This window comes from Leptosomus discolor, chromosome 8 (assembly GCF_034619465.1).
Source record: "Leptosomus discolor isolate bLepDis1 chromosome 8, bLepDis1.hap2, whole genome shotgun sequence".
Taxonomy (NCBI): domain Eukaryota; kingdom Metazoa; phylum Chordata; class Aves; order Leptosomiformes; family Leptosomidae; genus Leptosomus; species Leptosomus discolor.
In genome coordinates, this window is record NC_141398.1 from 50572083 (window position 1) to 50582954 (window position 10872).

The following is a 10872-nucleotide window of genomic DNA, read 5'->3' on the forward strand; positions in this document are numbered from 1 at the left end:
CCAACAATGACATACATCTATTTGGATGTCTAGCAGCATGAAGCCAAAATGAGCAAACAAATTCATGAAGAATCTGAGCAGCTTAATAATTTAGCCTACAGAATTTCAAGACAACATGCATTGGTGAGCCAAGGTAACACAAATTAAGTGTCGTTCTCTGACATGCTAGTACAGAGGACCAAAAAATTGCTTGATTAATATCTGACAAATAATTGATCTGACAACTTTTTTGATTTATTTGGAATAAGGTGTATAATGATTCACCTTCCTCCTTCCCATCTTTATTTTCAGCTTATAGGGCTGCATAAATAACTAGTGAATATATTAAACATTTTATTGGATCGATTTTTAAAAAATGCTTATAGATATCAAAGTTTTTTTCCTTTTCATTTTCTGGCTCATGTGCCACTACACTGAAAGTTACAGATGGCCAGGAGCAGAGGAATCAGAGCCTCGGGGAGCCCTCAGCCTTCTTGGTTACAAACAGCAGCAGCAAGCACCTCTTCGTTAGCAGCTAGAAGACTTACAACATACTGGTGGCAACCCTAACACCACCCATCAGGACTATTCGCCTTTTACCATAGGAATACCCAAACCACTGCAATAGTCTTGTGAACAAGAAAAAGTGTATTTACATAGTGCCAGAGCCTGAAGAATTCCAGTGACTGAAATTTTAAGATGCTTAACGCTTTGCATTTATTTTTAATGTAACTCTTTTTTAAAATCAGAACCATTAAAATTCTTTCTGTAAAGATATTTCAGTAAAAGCTTTGCTGGTAAGATGAGAAGATGCCTATTGTTTAATCCCCCACAACTTTGCTGTATTTTTCCTGCTGTTCTTGTTGCCTTCAGTTCCTTTGCTACTGGCTCAGTAAAGCAGAACATGATGCTACTAGTTGTCTACATACATTTGGGGGGAAAAAAGCAAACCAGCTACAAAACCCTAACTAACAGGACTGCTGTAAGCCCCAAGGAACTGCAGCATTGCTTTCATGTGTAGGTGGCCCGAGCACACAGCAGACACAGCAAAGCACCAGAAACCACAGAGTTGAGGATCAAACTCAGTTCAAGTGTAAGCAAATGTAACTACATTCAAATCAGTAGCTGTGCCTGCTTTTCCCAGCACGGCTTTCTGCCAAATGCATGTACCAGCAGCACGTCCCCACAGCCAAGGCTGGCCAGCCTTCCAGAAAGCCCTGCTGGCCAACAAGGAGGGACTGTGCTGGCAAGCTTGGTTAGCCAAAAACTGCCGTTTTACACACACTGTTGTTTAGCAGTACCATTACTGCTTCTATTCATTGTGGGCTAGGAGGCCTGTACTGCTTAGGAAAGGCTCAAAATGATGAATTCCTATGCAAGTGACATGTTTGCATGGCATGGTTGCATGTCACCTTTCCTCTGCAGGAAGCGATGCAAGGACCAGATCACAAGCTGGAACTTCAGCTATGGGCAAGGTCCCCCAAAATTCCCCTCTGAAGCCCTAGCACAGCAGGTACTACATGTGGAAGCTTACAGGGCACAGAAAAACAAGCAGCAGTACAAAGCTTAGCAAAATTGGGGAAGATTGTGCCATGTTCTTTTTCAAAGACTTCTGTTCTGCATGGTGGACATTAGAGTGACATTGGGTCAAATCCTGAAGCAGATCAAAGCTCAGACTGACTATTCTTACACACAGATCCTACTTCAAACAGAGAAATCAGAGAAGGGGAACAAGTGATAAAACATATTCCAAATGCCAAAAGTCATCCCCCAGCTACTGCTGAGCTAGAGGCGCAGATTAACTTGCCATAACATGCAGGGAGCAACAGCATCATTAGAACAAGCAATCCAACTTTAGTCTTTGATATTGCTTAATCATAATGAAAGATGTTCAGCCTGTCTACCATGTGTCCCTCAATCAGAGATTCTTCACAGTTTTACAGCAGGCCTACTCATCTTTCTTTCTAAAACAAATAATCTCTCAGCCTCATTGTAAACCACCAGCAACACTTAGTATTCTGAGCACTCTATGCAAGTCCACCTGGTATATAGTGTTTTAAATCCAAGCTCTGTTATGGCTATGCATTTTCACTAGCTTCGTGGTACAACACAATAGCTCTATTCAGTAAGAAGTAAATCTAAATTCCAATCCTCAACTGATGAGGTTTCTATAGGTTGGGTATTTTTTAGACTTTTATTCATCTTGAAACCACATCTGTCAAAACACGCTAACTAAACAATGGGATACTTAAACACTTGCTGCAATATCAAGAAGCTTTTTCTTCCTCCTGTTTCACTGGTTACAAACCTTTTTGATCTTAAATGGTGACAAAGGATCATTGAAAAAGTCCCCACTGTCTGGTAATGTCTGGAAAACACTATTTATCCTAGACAGTTTATCAATGTGTCATTTAGCTCAAGATTATAAAAAAAGAAGAAGCACAGCAGCTCCAGAGGGACTTTTAGAAATCCTGACAACACCCCCATTTGGCTCCTGGCTTGCCTGCCCCCACATCCCCGCAAAAAAGGATCCTACCAAGATTTTTACTCTGCTGCCATATGGATGGAGCTGTGCAACACACCCTTTTGCTTGGCATTGGATGAAATCCCTGACCCCACTTCCCCTGAGCATGAGGTGTGATCCCAGACCAAGAGAGATCAAGAAGCACATGACACTTCAACAGCAAAGGGAAGCAAAATACGGGGTTGGCTCCAAGGACCACTAACATCACGGGGAGTTTCTGTGGGGACTCAAGAGTCCTTTGTGAACATTTTTGCTGTTCTTCAAGCTGAAGCATTGATCAAAGTGGAAGGACAGATGTGAGCCTAGGTCTGCCTAAGCTGCCAGGTCTAAATGATATATTGATAAAGTGATAACAATTTCCTGTAATCCTGGAGGCTCTCCTTACACCTAACTTCTCTCATTTACCATTGTCCCACTCTCCCGATTGTAGGTACTGCCCATACTTCCCCATTAGCCTCTCTAGCAAAGAGCAAACTTTCGTGTCACAACTCCTCAGTGTGATTTATAAAGCTATCTAACTTGTTTTCTTCCTAGCATACCTTGTGTAACCTATTTGTCTTTTTATCACAGCATCTTATCTGCCCTTTATTTGCTGTAGCTATTTATCAAAGAGTTACAATAATATCTATTCCTCTAACATTATTGATGCAGATGCCTCCACAGTTACAACCTGTGGCAGGCTGGCCATACTGCTGCAATGCTGACAGAGCACGGGCTGTGGAGCAGCAGCACCCCAACCAACAACCCCACGGGGTAACTTCGCACACCTCCCACTCCTGCTTTATCAGCTTGCATGCATACACCTTGGGTGAAACATCTCCAGTTTGCTCTGTATAACACCAAACACAAGGAGATGCCCTGCCATGCCTGTGTACCTGGAGCATGTTAGCAAGGCAACAAGCATACACCCACCATCTGCCGTTTTCTGCAGGTGATGAGAGTTTGCTTTGACTTTTGGAGACTGACTCACTCTCTACCTTAGCTTGTCTCTTGTAAATGAGTTATACTGGTATTTTGCTGCATGACAGAAGATTTACAAGGCTTAGATCATTCAGTATGTAGAGCCCTCTAGAGATGTGCTTAGTTTTATTACTCTATTGCCAACGCTATTGCTGCGATAGATACGGTTATTTCCAATCAAATACCACACTGTTCTGCAGTCAGCAATAGCTTTTTGTGGTTGGTTTTGGGTCTAATTTGCTAGTTAACATCAGCTTTAAAGAGGTGTTCTGAAACATCTTTCCTTCTAGAGAGGGTCCACATTTTCCCTAGTCTTCCCTTTATCACCAATATATCTATAGAAGCGTTTCTTGTTGCCCTTAACATCCCTGGCCAGATTTAATTCTATCAGGGCTTTGGCTTTCCTAACCTCATCCCTGCCTGCCCAGATAATTTATCTATATTCCTCCCAGGCTACCTGTCCTTGCTTCCACCCTCTGTAGGCTTCCTTTTCATGTTTGAGTTTGTCCAGGAGCTCCTTGTTCATCAATGCAGGCCTCCTGGTGATTTTGCCTGACTTCTTTGTTGGGATGCATTCCTCCTGGACTTGGAGGAGGTGGTCCTTGAATATTAATCAGCTTTCTTGGCCCCCTCTTCCCTCCAGGGCTTTATCCCACGATATTCTACCAAGCAGCTGCCTGAAGAGGCCAAGGTCTGCTCTCCTGAAGTCCAGGGTAGTGAGCTTGCTGTGTGCCCTCTCCTTGCTGCCCAAAGGACCTTGAACTCCACCATTTCATGGTCACTGCAGCCAAGGCTGCCCTTGAGCTTCACATTGGCCACCAGCCTTTCCTTGTGCACACATACATGAACACACACACGTATACCTGCATACACATGGGGGAGGAGAGATATTTCAAAGTGCATAGTTGGTAAAGCATCTTCCAGGTATTAGCTGTCCCAGACAGAAGGGCTTTGTGGTGTGCGCTGGGAACACAAAACACAAACTCCTTCAGAGCCTTATCCTGTGTATTTAATACTGAAAGCTGTATGCAACTAAAAGCCACCTAGCTGTGTGTTCTCATTAAGAGATCTCTTGAAGCTTCTCTAAATACGGAGATGCCAGTTTTACTGTCCTGAAAAAAGCCAACAGGCACATGCAACCAGGCTGCCTAAAACACCCTATGCTTTCACCAGCCAGGAGATGCTCCACTGGGTGCCTCGGGAGCTGTGAACTGCTGTAGGCAGAGCAGTGGTCCCTCGGGCAGTGCCTGCTACCACATACTGCCTAGCTATGTATTTTATAACAAAACTCTCTCCTGTCAGTGGCTGTTTCACAGTCTGAAACCAAGGGGTTTATTTCTAAATGGACACACACACACTTGTAAGTGTATCTTAAGTATACAGCTTACAAATTTCTTCTATTAATTAAATCTTCACTAATGATATGAATTCTCATTAGCCATATAAATAAATGCCTAACTCCTTTTCCCATGAACATCACCACATGTTGATACCCAAAAGTAGGAAGTTCCATACCCAAAAACCGAGTTCCATGCACTCATGATGTATCATGTTAAAATGACTAGTTCTTACATTATTGTCTTTCAATGCAATTTAATATTTCCATGTCCTTTTATTTTTTAAAAACAGCAAACAGGAAGAGATTTGACTTCAAATTCTGATTTATATATTAACTCCTACTAGTTTTCTTCAGAACTAGCTAGTCTTGACCCTCTAACCCTGTCTTCACACAGATATTTATCTAATTATTAGCAACCCAATTCTCATTTACCAGATATACCAGGTGCAGAAAAAAAAATATCTTAAAATAGACAAGTGACAAGCCTGAGAGGAGTAATAAGAAATAAAATGAGGTGAGGAACTTGTAAGTAAAGAATGATACAACATGGGGGAAGAAAAGCACAGGGCAAGAGTAGCAGTGCTTTTTTAGTTGTAAAGGTTTTATTGTTTTTTTCCAGTTCAGGCACTGAGTAGCAGAAAGGAAGTGGTGAAAGTATGCTAAAAGATTTGGGAATGGATCCTGGTCAGAAGAGCTGGGAAGTCCAGAGGATGAAGAAAACAGTATTTCCTAATGAGAGGAGATTATATTGTACCCCAGGGAAGACCCCTTTCCAGCTGCAAGGCAGACTAAGGTCGTACCAAGGATATAGCTGCTCCAGGCCAGTGCTCCCCAAGGAGGCTGTCCTTGGCAAGGGCAACATTCAAACTACCTCCTCTCTCTTCAGCTCATGTGTCAAGAGTTACTTGTGGCCTAACATTGACCCTGGATTGTCCCACAAAAAGAAGGGCTCCTAGAGGATGAATATCACTGGACCTCTATGGTGAATGCATACTGGCTAAATGGCCTAATGCAGGCAGCAAATGCAGGCAGAGTGATTCTAGAGCATCCACTGAGGCCTAGGGACTTTTTGATACACGTAAGAAAAATAGTACAAATAAAAATCTGAAAATCCCCCCATTACTTCCCACTCTGTGCCTATAACCCCTCAACGACCAAGGGATCATTGCAATCTTGGGATATCAAAGGACTGACTCCTGTGGGAATTTGCTGCAATGCTGAGGATGGCTCAAATATCCTCCAAGCCAAACCTCCCTCAGCACAGTCAGCCAGCTGGGGAAGCTGGGGACCAGACTATCATTAGCACACATGCTCTCTGGGGAATGCAGTTTCCCCCCACAGAGGGCGAGAGGGCTCTCATAGCAGATGTGCTGGAAGGAAGATGAATCAGACTGAACTGGGATGCTGGAGGAAGGATCCCACTGCAGTTGTGAGAGGCCAAGGGCTGAAACTAGAAATGGGATATGTCAGGACCTGCGAGATTGTCACCTTTAAATCCTCCACAAAGGCTTCCTCATGCACTGGCTGAGCCCACAAAAATCGAGACGTCAGAGAGATGTGGATGGCAGGGTAAGAGGAGAGGTCAGGCCTGAACAAAGGGAAACAAAAGGCACTATTTTATCTGCAGCAGAAAAGCAGCAGGATGCTTCAGGTACCAAGTGACCTGACCAGAGAATACAATAAGCATTATAAATCTGCAGTAAAGAGGGAGAATAATTTCTTCTTTTCAAAATCAAATTCAAGTAGAAGCAGCCTTAGCAAAAAACACTTTATATAAATTAACACAATTCTTCCATATATCACAATGACCGGTTAGGCCAGAGGACTTTCATTGTCTGCAATTTCCTCCCAGCTGCAGTCCTTTGGCTCCACCATACAAGCCACGTGTGACAGAAATGCAATAGAGCAGCTCAGCATGAAGACAAGGGCTCTCTGTGATATTCACCAGTTGCCTTCTGCGTCCTAAATGGTAAAACGAGGGCCAGATCATCTAATTAGTCTACACTGACTTAGCATAAACCTAGTACAAGGGATGGAAGTGACTTTAAGGCACACTTATTTCTGTGTGATCTCTGAGCAATTCTGGACAAGCAGGAGGGAAGTGAGCAGCAAACCCCTAGTGCGCACCACCACAGGGTCTTCCCGCTGTGCTCCCTGCTGCTCTGTGTGACATGGCTTTATGAAGTGCCTGACCCTACCAGGGCAGGCATTAGCAAATTGCAGAGTAGGCTGGAACAAGGTCAGTGAAATCACAAAACATTGTATAACTAAGAAATTCGGTAAGCAACTGAATAATCCAAGGAAAACTAGGAGTGTCATACTGCTACTGAGCAGAGGTGAATGCTGATGATTTTGAGGCTTTCCTTCGAGCAATAATCTCTATCAGGTCAACCCCACATAGATGGTTAACAAGACTATGATGGAAGTAACTATCACCATCTATATTAAGAGAAATAAAAATAACCCAACTAAACAACCAACCAACCCAGACCCAAGCTGCTTCAGTTAGATCTTTCCAATTGCTTCAGCCAATTAGTTCCTGAGGCAAATAGCCTGTAGGTCATTATACAGAACCAGTCAGGGACATCATTAGGATGTTCACCTTCGAAAAGTCATGGAGGAGGCACAGGACAATTGGAAAACAACAGTGCCCATGCTGAACATGGGGGAGGATGGTAGAATGAGGGATGAAAGGGCAGTCAAGAACACTGGAACAAATAAACAAGTGATTTGTAAGGCCATGGAGGACATGAAGGAGATGAACAGCACTGTGCACAAATCTGTCACGTACAAATGTCAAAACAATATCATTTAGTTTTGCAACAAGGTAGCAGACCTCATGGTGAAGGGAGAAGGGTAAATGTCATACTTCACCTAGTAAGTCTCTGACACTGTATCCCATGATATTTTTATATAAGCTGTGGATACACAACGTAGATTAAACTACTGTAGGTGGATGCAAGCAAGACAGGGTGACTTAAGCCGGGGAGGAGTTATTGATTGTTTACTGTCAAAATGGAAGGATGCACAAAACAAAGGTATTCCTTGGGGATTTGTCCTGAGCCAGCTCTGTTCAATGCCATATTATAGTGACCTGGAAGGCAGGATATAAAGTATTCTCAGTACGTTTGCAAATAACCCCCAGCCAGAGAGACTGCAAATGTGTGGGAGGATAGGATCAGAATTGCAAATGGTCCCAACAAGCTGGGGAACTAGCACAAACAATAGGGTGCATTTCAATTAGAGCATGCAAAAATACTCCACTGCAGAAATACAGGATGGAGGAAAATAGATTAGTTGGAAGTTCTTTAGAAAAGGATCTAGCAATTATAGTAAATTACACTAAGTGGGAATCAAGAACGCCACAATTTTGAAGAGACAAACATGCATGCATAAATAAGGGGATAGTCTGCCAGTCGTGCAGAGTAACAAGGCTTTTGTTGGGAAAGTTTAGCCAGTGTGGGACATTGCCCCTCAGGAGAGATCTGGACCACTCGATAAGAGTTGGAAGAAGAGCAGTGGGAAAGGTCAAAGTCCAGAAAATGGGCCTACATAGAAACTGTGAATGACTATTTTTGTTTAGCCTAATTTTCTGTGCAAAGACACAAGGAATCACATGCTTTCTTTGTTCACAGCTGACAGAATAGGAAGCATCGGGACCCAGCATCCCCGCCCTGCACAAAGAGAGAGGCAGCAAAGCTGGTTAACACAGACACTATGAAGGGCGTCTTTTCCGGGGGGTGGGGCTGGGGGGGGGCGGGGGGAGGAAACGAACACCACCACAAAACCACTCAGATAATCTGAAACCAGTTTAGCAGCTGCTCACACAAATACTTCAGACTTCAAATAATCAATCCTATGATGAGAAAGGCATAGCCAAGATCAGCATACAATGATCAAGGAATGTTAACCACTGAGTAGTTGAGTTCAAGGTGTGCCAGTCAATCACAGGGAAAAAATAATGAAAAACATACCCTACTTCAAGGTTAAAAAAAGCCATGATTTGTATGTTCAGGTGATTGCAATATTATCAGAGGTCATCACACTGAATATTCATAGATTGCCCTAGGCAAGGGCTTAAAGTGTCAGAGAAGTCTCTAACTGCCCAGCAATATAATTTGATTTTTTCTTAATCAAATTTTAGGATCAGACAAGCATGTGTAATTGCACTTAAAACGCTCCCTAGCTGGACATCTATCTCATTCAACCTCACCTCTTATAGTCTAGCCTTGTTTCTTGGGGATTACTTTTGTGTTAACTGCACAGAGCCTACTCCAAAGCCTACAAAAGACAGCTTCTAAAAACGTAGGCAGTGGTAAGGAGCCCTTCATCACCATCCAAAACCCCTCAAACTACTGCAAACTATTAAAAAGGTCAACCACTTTGAGAGCCGTGGCTCTTCAGCTGAAGCACACCAGCACACTACCACAGCTACTGGGACCCAGCTCTAGATCCAGCAAAGCGCAGTGCCCTTGGCCACAGCAGCCTGCTCAGATGCAGCACAGGCGTTGCTGGTCTGGAGCTGCACTGAACCATCTAGACACAACCATAACGAGTCAAACGTGTTTGTAGCAAAAGCTTGGCAAAACCACCTTGCTTTTTGCTGCTTTTAGCCATAATGATAATATTCACCCTGAGAAACTCCCACACCTTATTCTGGCAGTAATACACAGTACTGTAACATTAATGAATTAGCAGTAGGAGAAAACTACTCATTTGGAAGAAGGCTTCTGGAGCAATATAAATCTGCAGGAAACCTGCCTGATTTGTCTTTTGGCAGGTTCTGCCACTAGCTTTAAATTAACACCGCAAGTGTTATCAACTGATTCTCTATAGGAACTAGTTGAGTGAACCAGAGCACACCTGTAATTGCATGTTAAAGTTACATGGAACTCAGATTTTGGTCTTAGAACAAATTATATTTATTTTTAGGCCTTTGTCTCCACCTGATTCCAAGGCTCCAGCCACAGCACTGTAGTGTTAAACCCACAAAGGTCAAAATCAGAAGAAAATTACTGCAGCAGCCCTTACGAAGTGAAACATTTATTTTACAGAGCTCTGTTGGTTATGTTTTGTTCTGCTTCTCTGTTCTTTCACAATTCTCTGTGCAGAGAGACTATTTTGACATTGGCATTGTATTCAGTGAGTGCCGGCTGGGAACAACTTCTTCACCTTAAACAATCGTTTTAAAACTAAGGGTTTTTTTAGTATGATCTTCATCCCTCCCATGTCAACTTAGTGGTGACTAGGAAAGGCTAATTGGGTTCTTGGGGTTTTCCCTTACATCTTGAGTGTAATAATGGGGAACTATTTGTTTTGCCAGATTAGTTTAAGAAATATCATAAGACCTAAGGAAATTTTAAGATTATTAGAGCTTCTATATTCTTAGTAATATAAGATAAATAGGAGGAAGCTTAAAAAACGGTAAGAGTTTGTGGAAGTCTGAGAACTTTTAAAACTAAAATTAATAAGTCTTCCAACATGCTTGCTACCATTACCAAGAGTGATCTGGAAATCGAAGTTAACAAAAACACTCACCCCAAGTTATCCGTGTCTCAGCTACTATCAAAACCTCCAAAGTATGTCAGATCTTCCAGTCAGCTCCAATTAAGAGTATTTTGGAGACAGAATTTCATCCCTCCTAGTTTTGATAGCACAGAACTGTGTTTTCTCTCAGCTTTTCTTTATTCATCAAACTTTGCTATTTCACCTACCAGCTTCATGGTCCCCATTCCCAGGCCCTGTTGTCCTTCATGGTACACTTCTGGAGGCTGGCATTCACCAGAGACATTCAAAGCAGCCTTCAGACTGTTTTTACTCCCCCCCAGGAGACCTACCCAGTGCTAAAGAAGCAGAAAATCAGGCAGCCATGTAGATGGTTTCAGCAGTGTCTCCATTAGCAAGTAATTTGGTTCAGCTGGAGTGTGTTCAGGAAGCCAAAGCAGCAGGTGCTGAGACCCTTCACATCTCCAGCATGTGTGGATCTTGGGTTTAATTTGGATTAGATTTGGCTTGATCACTTAGAACAAATCTTCCCCTTGCTCAGGGAATTAAAGCTTCCTAAAGAGAA